The following is a 17,676-nucleotide window of genomic DNA, read 5'->3' as shown; positions in this document are numbered from 1 at the left end:
ATAGTAGCCAGATTGTAGTATTTAGCTAAACTATAAAAGGTAAGAAGGTTGTCTTTGTTTATTTTTTTCCTTATTAAGTCGGATATCTCTAAATTACCTTCTTTGTTAAACATCAACTTATTCAGTTTTAAAGCTACCGCTAGTTTATTTTCTTTAGTCTTCGTTTTATCTATAACAGAAAATTTGATTATAAAATCTTAGTTTTAAGTTGTTTATATGTTTGTTAAACTTAAGTTCTTTCAGTCAAATTTTAATTTTTTCATGTACATTTTAAACTTAAATAAATATTTTCTGACATAGAAATAATTTTTTAGTTTTTTAATAGATTATTAAACTGTTATAATAACTGTTACGTAACTTATTTCTCCTTATGAAAGGAAACTTAACGTAAAAAAAAAGATTTAAAATATGATACATGTAAATTGTAACAAAATATTTTTGCTGCAGTATCTTTAAGTTTTTTATTGAATCATGAGTTTTTATTTCTTGTTTAAAAAATATATGTTATATAACTAGTTTAAGTAAAAGCTTTTTGTTATTGTGTTTAAACTCATTTAAGAAATGAAATTTTGAAAAAGAATAAAAATGATGAACTTTTTTATAATAAATTTTCTTCATTAAACTTACACATGCTTCTTGACCACTTTAAAACATAAATACTATTAGTAAAGAATAAAATCTAAATTTGGCATTTATATGTGTTTATTAAAACTAAGATTAATTACTATGGAATATTTTTGTTAATACTGTAGATATAGTAATTATTCTTAATTTTACTTGCTTATTACTTTATATTGTTGACACTTTTTTTTGTGTAGCTTAAAAATATAGAGTACTTTGCAATTTTGTATTATTACAGTGAACTTGTTTCGCTAGAATCAACATAAACAAAACTTTATTTAAATTTTAAGAGTTAAATAGTACTGTACAAATTCGTAAGCATATGAAATTCAAGATTGCTTTTGAAAACATCTAAATAAATTTATTTAACAATCAAGTTTAAAATTTTTTTTAAGCATTTTTTGAAACTAGCTCCGATTAAAAATGAACTGTAATAATTCATAATTTTCTTTAAAGCTGAGTTATTACTTTTATTCTTACCTTGTTTAAAATTTTCTATTGAAGATTTTGCAATATTTTCTTTAAAACTATTTTGAGCATTTCTCCTGAATTTATCTACTAACTTGTACATGACTAACACTAAATACTTTAATGTTTATTTTTAAAGCTGAAACAAAACAGTTTTTTTATAATTAAAAATACTAAAAACTAGTTAAAACCTAAAAATAAATAAAACATTAAACATTTATTTAAACTTTATATATCAAACTATGAGTAGTATAAAACATATACATATTACTATAAAATATTAAATAAAAGAGTATCTTTTAACACTGCAAAATTCTATAAATATATTAGAATCAGGATTATAGTAAAATGCAGTATTTTATAATTTACTTCAACTAATTATTTGAGGGAATTTATGAATAACTGTGTTGATTAATATTTGACTGTGTTGAATAAAATTTATATTTATCAATTAAGTTATCTAATTACAGTTATCTAAATTTAACAAATTACAAATAAGCTATGTTATACAGAAACTAGTTTAACGGAAAAGGGTATATCTAAAGAAAATAGCATTAATTTAAAAATTTTTTTATAGTATATTTGAAATACCTATCACAATAAGCTCTTATATTTTTATTTATTTGTTTATTACAATTTTAATTTTTATAAAAAGAGTAAAGTAATTGACATTGCACTTCTAATAAAACATACTGTACTACCAGGAAAGTTTATACTTTCTTTTTATATGTATTGATTTATTAATATATACTAAATTAAGTAGCTTCTTATCTTGTATTTAGCTACTTCTGATATTATTTTTGTTGTAAGCACTAATTATTTATGGTAAAAATTAAAAAAAAAATTAATCAAAAAAATGTAATTTTTTATCCTTAGATCTTAATAAAAATGTTAACACCATTTTAATATTTAGAGATTTTCTTTTTTTGAAGCCTGAATAAAACTAGCCTAAGTTTTTCCTGAAACTAAAATAGAAATCAGACTATAAAATTAAGATTGTTATTATTGATTAAACTAGTTCATTTAGTAAGTATGCTAGAAAAAAACAAAAGTCTATTTTAAATGTACTGATAAAAATTAATCTGAAATTTCGAAAATCACCGTAAATTTTTTTATAAACTTTAAACTATCCTGAGTTTTTAACTATTTTACAAGTAAACCTGAGTTTTATAAAATTAAAAACATTTAAAATAATTAATATCCCCACATAAACTGAAATATTTGAAAATTATACTAAAATATTTGTTTTAAATTTTTGTACAAAACTTAAAACCAGCTTATCCTATTTTTTCTATTAAAACTGTTTTGTATAAATGCCAGAACTAAGAAGTTCAATAAATTTTTACTAAATTTAAGCTTGTTTGAACTTAAAATTTCATGCTCTAGTTATTTTACTGATAAATTCTTACTGTTCAATTTTTTTTTCTATACCATTTTTTTTCTACATATAAATAAGCATCTTTGTACAAGTCAGCGCTAACGTTTCTAGAAAAAGTTGCGTCTGTACTTATTTAAGTTTAAGTTGTAATCAAAAAAATTGATAATAATAAGCATTATTTGAACATCAGTAAACATTAGATTGGTCATACCAGCACGACTATCAGACCACTAGTTTCCGGTATTCTGAGACCAGTTTTCGTCCTGATTAGGGCGAAACAACCGTCTCAGTCACAACCGAGAAATTTTCATTCTTTAATCTACTAGGGTTTAGACATGGAAGCATGAACAACTATTTACTGGCATTGATCAGTGACGTCAGAATTTTTTTTAACACTCGGCAAGACAGCTGATAATGTCTTATTTAATATAATCAACTCTATTAAAAATACAAATATAATGATAATTATATTATTCACTATACTATAGGATAATAAACATTTAGTAATCTTAAAAAGTAAGTATAAGTTTAAAATAATCACAAAATATTTTGTTAAAATATTTAGTTTTGTTCATTGGCCTAATTTGTTATTTATGAATTTTATGTTTAATAAAATTATTTGAAACTACTTAGCAATAAAATATTTCAACCTGATTTTTTTTTAATCAAATCTAAAAATGTATAAGTTAAACAAATTAAAAAAAAAACTCAACTGAAGAAAATTAATTTTTAAATGTTATTATAAGAACTATATTTAATAGTACTGGAATATTTTTATTTAAACTGTTAACAGAGTTGTAAGTATTCAAAGTTAGTCTGTGTTATATAAAGTACTTGTAAAACTTATTTATAAAATTTTACATTTATAAAAAAATAGTGTAATTGAAAACTGAAATATAATTAAACAATAACAGAAATAAAGATAAGAAAAAATACTAAAATGTTTATAAATTATTAAATAATTAAAACTATATATAATAAAGCTAGCCTGAGTTTTAAGAAATATCAAACAAGGCTGGTTTAAACTTGATGGATTGTGTAAAAATTATGTGTATGTTTGTTAGGTAAACTTAACACTCATTTTTAAACAAGAAGTAAAAAAAAATCTAGTTTGTTTCTCTAAACTTTAAAACAACATTTTAAATAGTAATAATTACCTTAACCTTAGTTACTGGCCTAAAATTAAAACTCTGTTAAATTCCTATTAGAAAAACTAAATAGTTTTGATTCCAGCGGAGATTTTCTTTATTTTTGAAATATTCTTAGTTATCATAAGTGTGTAAAAACTCTTCTGAAGCTATTTTCATTTTATATTAAAAAATATATACCTTGGATAAGCCCAAATTATCAAAAAATATCCTTAATTATTTGAGTGTGTGGCAACCAAAATATCAAATTTTAATACTTATTTTTTTATAATATCCGGATACATAACTACATTTCTTATTTTAATATTTTTTTAAATGATTCATTTAACTTACTAATTAAAAAACTTAAAGCCTAATAAATACCAACTAAATTAATTAACTAAGTTTATCATTTTAACCAAGAATGAAATAAAATTGAACATGAAAAAACTGCAGTCAACACATTTGCATCAAACATTTCTTTCACATAATTTAAATCAAATATATAACAGGCTTAATAAAATTACAGCTAGCAAAGTTAAAATTCTGTTAAAAGATTTATTTGCTGAATATAAATATACGTAAACATATCAAGCTTTTGTTTGTTATATAAAACAAAACAATGCTATGATGTCTTTCTACTTAATTGTTTACTAATATATAACAGTATAAAAATCACAATAATTAACTATAGTAGCGTTTAAGAATTTCGGTTTATAAATAAAACTGAAAACAAAATTTTACTTTACTATTAACAACAGGATTGCCACTCGTTTTTTCAAAACTTTTTCCAGGTTTTTTTAAATATTTCCAGGTTATTAAAAGTACACATTGTTGGGGCTATTTTTAGTTTAAAGTTTTATTTAAGGTTAAGAAACTGTGTTAAATAGTATAAAAAGATTAAAAAGATACTGTAGATCTACTTAAAATGTGTTTAAAAAAATATATTTTCGTAATGAAAAATGTGTTTTATCTATATGATGAATTTTTTGAGTCAAACTAAAATTTTACTACGGAGCATGTTAAAATTCTTAAAAATTCCAGGTTTTTCCAGGTTTATTTTGCCTAAATTGTCATACAGGTTTTTACAGGATTCCAGATAAAGTGGCAACCCTGTTAATGACATAACAAATCATTTGTTTTACATTTTAACTTATTTTAATTTTTAGTCTATCAACAACAGTATATTGCATGCTTTTCAAAATAAAAAAAGAATTTTAATTGACTAAGATTTATTTAAGCACTGACGAGGTCTTTGACCGAAACTTAGTTTGTATAATAAAGTCTTGAAAATATAAATTAATTATTTTTCTTATAGTAGTTGACATTTCTTTATTTGTTTTCTATAAACCAAAACATATAAAACAAAATTTAAAAGTTATCAACAACAATATTTTCTATAACTTTAGGGACTTAGTTGATAGGAGTAAACTATTTTTTTTGGTGTAAATGCTACATCAACAAATAAGATAAAATTTAATTTTTTAATTAAACATTTCATGAAAAAAATTTCAATTTATTTGGCCACTTCAATTTATATAAAGATGAAATTATTAATTTATTATGTGTTTTCTACTAAGCTTTATTAATAGATTCAATCAGAAAAAATAGTAAGTTTTTCTTTAAAAGCTTATAATTAAATAACAATGAAATAATTTCTTGTATTTTTAAAGTCTTTAAACTAATAGATTTAAATTGTAAACCAAATAAAAAAAATAGTGGCACTTCTAATTTACATTATGTACAAAAAAACTTTAATAAAGTGTCTTTCTTTGAATACAAGAAAGTACAACCTGATTAACAGCCAATTATAAGTCACCATGTCTTAATAAAAAAATTTAAAATATATAAACAAGCTAAAACTTTACAAAAACTAATATTAATTCAGCTTAAAAAACTAAAGGTTACTAAACAGTAACATTAATACATAGAAACAAAAATTTTAAACTAAATTTAAACTTACAAAAAAGGTCAGCTAGCCTGAGTTATGCTGTATGGCAACAAAGCAACCCTGTAACTAGCAATTGTTGTTTTTACCACTAAAAAAAAATGATAAATATCAGAAAAAGTTTTGGATTCAATGAGTGTTTTAACATATAGCTGCTTTATAAAATTCCTTTTTTATTGTTTTAGTCACTATAGGCATTTTTGTTATTTGAAACTTTATACATCTTTCATAAACTTTTTGTAAAAATTTTAAACTTTAACACTAAAAAAATAAAGGAGAGATATAAGCATTTAAAAAAAAATTTCAAAAACATCATCCCACAATACACATCTATATTCTTTATTTATTTTATACAAAAGTAACCAAATACCTTGAATGATAATATAGTTTTACTAAATTTTAAAAGTTGAGTTAAATTTTACTTTATAAAAAGTTACTTAGAGTTTGCAAGTTTATTATTAAGCTTTTGTAAAGGAGCTCAAGTAAGTTTTTTTGACACCTTTATCTTTCTAATGGCATTTACTGGGGTGAATAGATTTTTTTAACGTCTCCTTGAATAACTGAAGACTTCTTGAACGTAATGATACTTAAATCATCTACCTTGAATAAGTGTGTACTACTTATAACTGAAAGGTTTTTAGTAGACAAGGTCTTTAGATCAAACTTTTAGATAATTTTTATCACTAAATAACAATATAATAAATAGACTTTAGTTTTAGAATTAAGTTGTATACTTATGATAAAGAACGTGGCTAACATAATTTTTACTTTCTATTTATATACTAGAGTTACAACTAATTTATAAAATAATATTTTTTCAAAGTTTTTTGAAAATAATTTTTATCTTCTTTTTAATAAAAAATTAAACATAAGGAACAAACATTTTAAAATTGATATATTTACTAAAATTATAACCTAAATGTAAGTAAATTCAAGTTTTAAATTTTATAAATTTGTTCAATTTTTTTCTTTTTAATTGACTTAATGGCCTTTTCGTTGTGAAGTACAGTTAAAGTTATAAAATTAAAACATGTAAGTTTTCCGGATTTTTAAAATTTTGGTAGTCAAAGTTTTACCTTTTCAATCTTTTCAAAAACTAATAGATTTGTTTTTTTTTTTAGTTTGAATTTTATATACCTTAATTTTAAATTTAAATAGTCACCTTAAAACTAGTATAACTTTGGCTTTGATTCTTTTAACAATTAAGTACTAGAATAGATTTTAATTAAATTTTAACTTTTAAGGTCAAAACATATTGATTCACAGGTCAGGATCACATGATTGGATTGTTTAATGTATTTTTGTTGGTTAGTTAGGATTTTGAGCTTAATAATTTTCCTTTTGTGTTTTTAAAAGTTAAATTTTATCTTTTGAGTATGAGCCAAACAACACTTCACCAAGAGATTTTTTTACGTAAAAAAGATAGAATTTACTGTTGATTACTTTAATATTAATAAAAAATGTGGAATTAAACATACATAAACATTCTTAAAAAATTCATCAGGGTTTCTACTGATTTTTTAAAATATTTGTTTTTAGGTTTATTTTTAGTTTAAAATTATAAACTGTGTGAAGTAGTGTTCAACTAAAAAAGTATACTGTAAAACTGTATTGTTAGAAAAAAAAAATTTAATTGTTTAAAACTTAAAGATTTTAATTATTTTTATTCAATGTTCTATATTATAAAAATTTTATTTTAAAAGTCTCTCAAATTACTGGTTTTTTAACTAACTCGAGTTTTTGTTTTAAGTTTTCCATGTTTTGTGGACACCCTCACTTAACCTTGTAGATTGAAGATTGAGACTGATGATTTTCGAAAATTATAAAATGAAAAAATAAATTTCATACATATTATATTTCGTTATAATCAACCCTTTCTAAACTATTTAATGTTTAGTAATTTAACATAATTGCACAATTATTGTTTTCTATAAAATACATCAGTCTCATAATTTACCCTTAGTAACATATAACAGTGTTTCATTACTATGTAATTTATCTTAAAACACATAAAATAAATAAACTTTATATAAATAAATGAATAAAAGGTCCATTTTGTTGTAATACTTATTAAAATAAACAGGGACTCTACTGCTTTAGTCAAAAAACTTTACTTAGTGACCATTTATTTGCTGGAGTCACTCTGAAACTTTTGAAATTTAAGAAAAGACAAAAAAAGGTTTAAATTCAATAATAAATTACTTCTACAATAAAATTGGGTATAAAATAAAAAAGAATGTTTCCATTTATTCAACTTAATATCACTTAAGTCTAAAAAAAGGCCTAGGGTTTCAAAAATCTTAAAACAACTCTTAGTTTTTTAAATAAAATCATAATTATCTGGAACAGCTTGACTTTAAAATCACATTTAAACTATCCTGAGACATCCTGATATTTTTTAAAATTTAAAAAATATTTTGAGTAATACGGAGTATTCTGAGTGTGTGGCAACCCTGTAGAAATATTTTTTGATATTAATACTAATACTGATAGTTTATGTCACTATATGTTTATATACTAATTTTGTTTTACTCAAATTTGTGTTGCCTGATGTTAAATGAGTCCAAATTAGGCGTTTGAAAACTCTCTAAAGCGCAAAATATTCCAGGATTCAGCAAAAGTGGTTGACACATATACAAAGAAAAACAGGTTTCAGCTAGAATTCCAGAAATAAAGATTATAAAACGGTTTTTATTCAATTAATAAATAAATATACTATTATTTTTTTTAATTGACATGCTCTACTTTTAACATTTATGACTACATAACTTCAATATTGATAAAAAACTTGGAATTTTTATAATTAATGCAAATATAAAAAAGTTATAAATTTATATTTGTTTCTTTTATTTAAACTTCTACTTTAAGGATTTTTTCAATTGTACAAAACTTTATAAACAAATACAAGAGAGTAGCAAACTTGTAGTAAAAACTTTATACTTATTAATATTATTTGAAATAACTAATACAGCTTTTTGTTTTAGTAAACAGTATGTAATTTCTACTATATATAATACTTATAAATTTTCCATTACTACTATGGTATGAGGTGAGGCTATTGAACTAAATGGCTTTTTTGCTTAATTTTTTCTAAGCAGTGAGTTGTTAAAAAAACAAATTCAAGTCAATTAAAAACATTTATGTATGTTTAACTTAAAGTTACTAACTAAGCAAAGAAAAATGACTTCTAAAAACATATTAATGAAAAAAAAATATGGTACAAATAGAAAAAAACTTCAATTATTAATTACAACACTATGTCCGACAAATAATAAACAGTTGTTTTCAAAATGTTTTAATACTGGTGAATCTCGACACAAAAAATTAAAATTTTTTATTAAACATCTTAATACTTTTGACCATTCATTTTTGTCTACAGAATAACAAATTACTGGAAATCTACTATTTTGAAATAGGTCCGATTGTAATGTTAATGTGTTAACCCTCATATTTGCTGAGTCAGCAAAGTTTTTAATTTTTCGTTTTTTTTTTTTTTATTCGAATCTATTCGCCACCATACATAAATTTATCATAGATTAATCTAAGATTAATCTTTAAAGAATAAAGATAAAAAGAAATAATAAAAGGTTTTATTTTTATATTAAACAAAAATTTATCTTGCTGCCTCAGAAAATAATAGGTGAAACACCTCAATGCTTCAACAAGACTTTTTGAAAGATTTACGTTTTTGTTTTCGATCGAAAAAGCTTAAAAATAAAAAAATAGTTGGATTGTTTTTTAAGTGCAATAATTTTTTTGTAAAGTTGACAAAAACTTTAGAACCGTTTGTTTTAACACCAGTATCAAATAATTTATCTTTCACAACAATTAAATTGTGGTTACTATTTAGTTTTATTATATCAGGGACTGGCGACAAATTTTCTAGTATATACATCATACAGTTATACTGTATTTTAATTAATCTTCACTACTATTACTACTGTCCGAAAAATAAACATAAAATTTATTTTTAATATTTTAATACTGGGGAATCAACGCACAAAAAATTACGATTTTGTACAAAACAACACGATTTTTTTGACAATTTATTTGAGTCCAATTATAATGTGGATGTGTTTCCCTTTTATATTTGCTAAGTCAGCAAAATTTTCTCATTTTCGTTTAAATTAAATACCTATTCTTAAATATTAATTAAAAACTTTTTGATTTTCCAATACTACTATGGTATGAGCTGTGGCTATTGAACTAAAATGGCTTATTTTAAGCAGTGAGTAAAATAAATTCAAGTCAATTAACAACATTTTTTTAATTAAAAATTATTAAGTATAACTATAGAAAAATAATCTCTAAAAAATCATTAAAAAAAAATATAAATTACGCTTAAAATTGAACAAAATTTCAATCATAAATTACAACAGTATATCCTACAAATAATACACAGTTGATTTCAAAATGTTTTAGTACTGGCGAATCTACATACAAGAAATTATGGTTTTCAATTAAAAATGTAAACTTTTTTGACCATTTATTTTTGTCTGCATCGTAACAAATTACTGGAAATCTGTTATTTTGAAATGGGTCCGATTATAATGCTGATGTGTTTCCCCAAATAATTTCTGAGTCAGCAAAATTTTCTAATTTTTTTTCTTATTTCATATATATTTGCCACCATACCTAAATATATCATAAATTAATCAAAGATTAAACTTTATAATATTAATATAAAAAGAATAAGAAAATAATTGATTTTTATGATAAATAATTCTTATTTTGCTGACACAGCAAAAACTAGATGAAATACTTCAACGTTTCAATATGTAGGTGGGTTGTAGTTTAAGTGCAAATAATTTTTTTAAAATCTATAGAATTTTTTGTTTTAACACCAGTATAAAATAATTTATCTTTCACAAAAATTAAATTGTGGTCACTATTACAATTTATCATATCAGGGATTAATGACTTATTATTAGTAAAAACACCATATAATTATACTGTATTTAGTTGATCTTCATTATTTTTACTACCACTTTAACCAACAATATTTCCTTTTAAAAGTACACAAGCTGCATTTATAGTTGCGAAATTCATTCGAGTTGTTTCTTTAAAGTTGTTACATTTTACATTAAACCCTAAACACGAGTTAGTTGGTGATATCAGTTGCATCATTATGATAAAAACCTTCAAAAACAAATATTTTATCCCTAAACTTACAATCGCAAAAATTTGAACGATTATTACTCTGCCATTACGTTCCAAATGTTAGTGATATTTAAATATAAATATATATTTCAATAACTTTTTACAAATTTTTGATGAAATCATTAGCACTTAATAAATGAACTTTTTTTTAAGTAAAGTACTTTTATACTCATTTGTTTTTTAAATCATATTAGTGCTATAATATTCCAAATGTTACTAGAATATGAATATTTTTTAACAGTTGTTTTTGAATAATCTTATGAAATATTTTAAACGTAAGTCTTAAATATCAATTTCTAAACTCATCTTGGACCGGTATTTATTTGATAAAAGATTTTATGATCGAAAAGAGAATCATTATATTTTATTATAGTCCTGTACATGACGTTTTACTGTTCTGGAGTATGACTCGGTAACCTAAAGACTTTTTCGTTAATCGAGTTCTTGGACCAAACTTTTTAACGTAATTTCTCGGTTAATAAACAAAATAAAATATTTCTGGTAGTTTCTTATAGTGTTGATAAAGATAAATAGACAAAATATCATTTGAAGATAAATAGAAATTTCGTGATTTTTCTTGTATAAAGAGATTTCCGAGTGTTTAAACAATTTTTTTTTGTTTGATTTGGTGTTGTTATTTTTGGTTGAGAAAATATTTTAATTTTTTAGTAGCAAAAAAATATTTACTTATTATTGATAGTTTGTACTTCTATATTTAAATAATGAACATTTAAAAATCATCAACATTATAAAATGAATTATACGTCATGTTATTTCATATTCACTGCTTTGAATAAGTAAAAACAAATAACAAGCCATTTTAGTTTAATAACCACAGCTAATAAAATAATAGCAGTGGAATAACACAAATGCAATTCAAAATGTATTTTAAGAATTTGTAAGTATGTAGTTGCATCAGAAAAGTTTTTAAATAATTATTATACAAAATTAGTTAGGTTTCTGCATATGTGACTTTAATAAGTTCCAAGGAAAGCTTTTTTGTAAAACAAAAAATAAACAGGTAGTTTTTAAAACAAGGTTTAGAATTAAGATTTTGCTCTCATTTATCTGTTTTTTCTATTATAAAAAAAGTTTGAGTTATCTTAAATTACATGAACAAATATAATGTTTTTACAAAAAAAAATTTCTGTCTATAACATTAGTTTGAAAAGTTTTGTAACTATTGAATAATTCTTAAAAATAAAAATTTATTTAAAAATTTTATAATCAAAATTATAAAAATTTTCATTTATATTAGTTTTGGAAAATTAGAAGTAATAAAAATCTTAAAATTATGTAGTCATGAAACAAGCTGCATAAAAACTAATAAAACAATTTATTTTTCTCAAATAAGAACTACTATAATCAATTTTTTTAAGAGTTACTTTGTAAAGTTAACTATTTTATTTATTTGAAAACGTAGCAATTTTTTCTCACCAAAACTTGTCGCTAGCTTGTAAGTAATATATTTGACTTGCACATCTCTATTTTAATAAGCATTTTACATTTTAGCATATTGAGCAATCTTTTTTGTTTAGACACATAACTATAAACCTTTAAAATAAAAAAATCTTTTTACTCTTTATTTCTATCAATTGTAGAAGAAACTACTGTAGTATGATAATAATATAATTAATTTATTTTGTATATGTGTCACCCACTGCGTTTGAATCCTGAAATATTGTTTAACTTCAAGATTTTTTAAAGCCCGATTTAGGACCCCTTCAACATCAGGCTACATTAGTTTGATTAAAATTAAAAGTTAAAAATAGTATATAAATTATTACTGGCACAACATTACCATTAACAGGGTTACCATTAAATTATAAAAACCTAAAACTTGAGACATTTTGAAAAAAACAATCTACAAAAACCTGGAATTTATAAAAAAAAAACCAAAAATTCAGGAATTTTTAACTCTTTCAACATGTTTAGAAGTAAACTTTTGTATTGACACTAAAAACTTATTGTATAGATTTAATTTATTGTCATTATCAAGATACTTTATTAAAAAACACATTTAAAGTAATTTTACAGTGCCTTTTTAATGTTTTTATAGTGTTTAATACAGCTTCTTACCTTTAACTTAACTTTAAACTTAAAATAGACTTAAAAATCAGTATCTTTAGAAATTTTTGAAACCTGGAAAAAATTGCCGAAAATATTTTGCAACCTTACATTAAGTATTAATGCAAAAAATAATTTTATAGGGTTGCCACACACTCGATCATTCAGGAAACTCAGAATAATTCAAAATACTTTCAAAAATCACAAGATGACTTAAAATAGTTTTGTTTGCAATAAAAAGTACTGCCATCGAGAATATTTAAGCAATTAAATTAAAATTCTGAAGATATTTTGGCAAAGTTAACTATAAAAAAATACAATTTTTTTTTAATATTTGAAAGTCAGCTTAACTTTTTGATATAAAAGGATAAATTCTTCTAAAACCTTTGAAGATACTTATCAAAATCCAATGGTCATCATTGTAAATGTTTTTAGGAGGTTTAAATTAAATAAAGTTCAATATTTCTTCCTGTTTATAAATGAAATTTTTGTGATAAGAAATAAACTTTTTTTATCGAACTAAAACAATTTTTTTGGTATGTTTTTTTTTTGCGAAGACTCATAGGATAAAATTTCAACACTAAAAATATATAAAAAAATCAGAACCATGTAACAAAGATACATATAACAATCCAACTTTGTGATCCTATGTTATGCTAAATTTGTTCTGATAAAAAAATATTTCTTACAAAAGTTCAATCCAAAATTAATTCTCAATGTTTTTTCAATGGTTGAAAACAAAATTATTGAAAACAACAACCATAAAGCCAAAATACCAGTAAATTTAAGAGATCTAAATTCGAAAAATTAAGCAAAATAATTTGTTATGAACTTAAATATGTAAGTAAGTTATATAAATGGAAAATTTCAGTTTGTAAAAAATTAACTTATTATATGTTTTGATTTTTGGAAACAAATAAAGAGACTTCAACTACTAGAGGATAAATAAAAAAAAATTGACTTATTTATTAAAATCTTTCAATATATTCTAAAGCAGACTCAGTTTCTGAGCTTATTAAAACTATTGTATTCGCAAAATAAAAACATATAATAAATTAACTTATTGTTGTTTATGTTTTAGTTTTACGAGGCAATGCTGTAATTTTTTATTTTTTTATCGGTATCTAGGTCAAGATATCTAGAAATATTGCCTAGAAAATTTATAATTATTAAAAAGATCAATGTTTAATAACTCATTATGGCCTTTTACAAATAAATTAAATTAACTTAAACTTTAAATATTTTTAAATACCAAAATAACTCACTATGATGAAGATAACTCATAATACGTTTTATTTTTTTACCTATGGATATATAAGGACAACTTCTTTTTTTAGCTAAGGATATATCTAATGTTATGCAAAAGTTTCAGAACATATTTTTTTTTGAATAAGAATGAGATTTTTTTTTGCCAAATATTCTTGAACCCTGGAAGAACCTGGAATTTAACAGTTTAAGCTGTTAAACCTGGAAAAGCCTAAGATTTGAGAAATTTTGATAAAACAACTTAAAAATTATGGAAAAATAATTTTTAAAAACTTACATATTTCAAGTAGATAAGTATATTTAATAAACAAAAATATTGTTTATTTATAATTGTTTGTCATTATCCAAAGTTTTTTCAACTAAAAACACATTTAAAGAAGCTTCAAGAAATTTTTTTAATACTGTTACACTACTTACATAGTTTTTTATCTTGATCTTAATTTCAGACAAAAAATATACCCTTAAACGTGTAGTTTTATAAGCTGGAAGAAATTTTAATAGCCTTGACTAAATATGCCATAAACACCTGTATTTTAACCAAACAACGTTATTCAAGAACTTATTTTTATTTATGTTAAAATGTTTTTATAAAGTATTTTAATCCTTTAGCAACATACTCTTTATTCTTAGAATTAACATTTAGATAATGTTTTAAGTATGAAATTAATATTTGTCATGACTTAAGTTTATATTAAATGTTTGAAAGAGTTGAAACAGTTGAATTTAACTTTAAAGATATTATACAGGCATTAACGTGGGTAGTTTACGTAGTATGATTAAAATTAATCAATTAACTTTAAAAATAATTAAACTGTTTTCTATTAACATTAAGTCGATTAAAACAGTTATAAAAAAATATCCACAATCTTTTTTATTTTAATCTTAATTGATTTACAATTTTAATTATGTAATCTCATTAAAATGCTTATTATAATTTTAATGAGCACCTAATGCAGAAGTATACATATAAATTTTTCCTTTTGATTATTTAGAAAAAAAAAGAATATGAAGTATAAGTACTTCGCCCAAAAAGCCAAAAAACATATAAGGGTTTTTAAAAAACTCACGACAGAGGGCAATTATTAGTCATTAAGGACTATTGTTTGACTCAAATATTAGCAAACCTGTTCAAATCTATAAAATTATGTTTTTGTCCTTTGTTTTTAACATTTGTATATTTTAGTTTATTGGAGCTTTAATTAAGGTTTTTATTTTAAGATTTAGCTAGTATCATCATTTAAAAATATATCCTAAAAACTCTGGCTGACTAAGGTTAGCCAGATGTACACAGACTAGTTTTTAGTCTCTTAGAGGGTGGAATTTTTTATGGTAGGCTCAAGTTAATAATCGATAAAAAGTTAATTCACTCCTTCAAAAAAGAGCAACTCTTTAAATTTATCTCAGTTTAATCTTGATAGTAAAAGACCTGTTACACTGAATTTTTTAATGTATTTTTTTCTAAATTTTTTTTATTTCTTTAAAAATATCTCCCTAAAATATGGTGACTCAGGACAGTCTTTTGACTCAAACAGTGCAACCCTGTTCAAACTTCAAGAATTGTATTTTGTTATATATATTTTTTATATATCTCAATTTAATAGAGCTTGAACTAAGATACTTATTTTAAAATTTAGCTTGTATATATTACTATTTAAAATATTATTATTTAAACTCAGACTGACTCAGGTTAACCTATAGTACAAATGCTAGTTTATGTTCACTCTGAGATTAAAAACTTTCTAAATTATAAAGGTAGGCTCAAACTAAAAGTTAAAAAAGGTTAGATTCCTCCTTTAGAACTTTGTAACTCTTTAAAATGTTTTGATTAATTCTCAGAGTTACAAAAAAAGTTTTCAATTTTTTTAACAATATTTAATAAACCTTTAAAATTTCTCTAAATACGTTTATCTTTGCAAGTGGTAAACTTTATAGCTGATGATGTTTAATATTAAAAAAAAATTAAAACCTTAAGCTCATAATAAAATTTATATAAGTTTTTAAACAATGACTTTTTAAAGCTGCTAGTTAATAAGACTGGTGCCAATCCTTAACATATTATTATGTAGCTAAAATTGTTAAAGGTATAGGAAGTAGAGTAGATTTTAAATTAATAACACTGCGACTTATATTATAGCTAAAAGGCAAAATTATAATTATATAAACGTTTTCTAGAACAACTAAAAACCTTAATACTTAGACAGTCATAGAAAAAAACATGAATTGTTAAAATTTTAGGAAAAAATAAAATTTTAAATAACAACAATTTAAAAACCTTAAACTATAAATAATTTATAGAAAGTGCAATTACAAAAACTAAATGGATACAAATAATAAAATACATTAAATATATTATTATTATTATTTTTTGCATCATTTATATATACTCATTATAGAACACTATTAAAGTAGCATTACAGTATCTTTACACTACTTGTATACTATTAAAGGCCTTAATTTCAGTTTTATACTAAAATTAGACTAATAAAATCACGTTTAAATCATTCATTTTAAATTTTTTAACCTGAAAAGTAGTATAATTTTAGATTCTACGTCTTTTGTTTTATTAGTTGAAGTTGGATTTCTAGTTTGTTTAGTTGGTAGAGGGTAAAAAGGACGATTTTAGCTAGAAAAGAAAATTAGTTTTTAATTTAAGAAAATATTTAATTTAATAATAAGTCTAACCAACACTTTAGATCTATTTAAGAAGAATAATAATGTTGCAACACCAACCTCATACTTATTTAAAAAAAAAAATTTATCATAAAATGTCATGATAAGGAAAATATTGGCTTTGAAATAACTTATTATGGAAACTGTTAAGCAAATTGTGCTTTTGTTAAGTTAAAATAATTTTTCAATACTTTTTAAAAGTTTTAATTAAAAGTTATATTTAAAACTTTACAATATACTTTACTATTTAGTAACAAGTCTTTAGAAGTACTCAAATAACGCTCATCTTATCACATTTTTATTTAATTATTACTTATAGCTTAATAACTGCAGATGTTGAGCTACTTTTACTAAGAAAATTAACACCGACTAACACAAAGATGCTAATGCCGACCCGTTGTATAGATAGAGTAAAATTAAAGTAAAAAATTAAGGCTAAAATTACTTGAGCATGATATTTTAAGTTAAAATATTATAACATTTCTAAAAATTTAATTTACTTCTTAATTCTGGCATTCGTTCAATATAATCTTAGTGGGAAAATAAATCTACATAATTTTAAGTATTATATAAAAATTAGGAACAGTATAGTTTTAAAAAAACTTACTTTGAATTTTCTAACACAATAAGTTCTAGTTTAGAAAATAAAAAGGTTACTTTTTGGTTAAATTTTAAAAATGATCCCTGCTTAAACTAAAGAACTTAAACATTTTGGTCTTTTTTATTTCCTAATGTGAACTAGTGTAAGGTAATTGTCTAACATTACATATTGACCAGTTAATAAGCATAACAAAATTAAAACTTATTAAATATAACAATACTGTAAGTTTTATTTTAGCAAATAACAATTTATTTTAAAATATTTAGTTAATCAGAGTCTCTGCAGGTTTAAATTAAACTTACATAGCTTTTTTAATTAATTTAGCAAATAAACAAAGTTTTTTTTACAAGTTAATTCATTTATTAACAAG

Source organism: Thalia democratica, chromosome 1 (genome assembly GCF_965202585.1).
Source record: "Thalia democratica chromosome 1, ktThaDemo2.hap1.1, whole genome shotgun sequence".
Lineage (NCBI taxonomy): Eukaryota > Metazoa > Chordata > Thaliacea > Salpida > Salpidae > Thalia > Thalia democratica.
The sequence above is the reverse complement of the archived record's forward strand: the minus strand, read 5'-3'. Positions refer to the sequence as shown.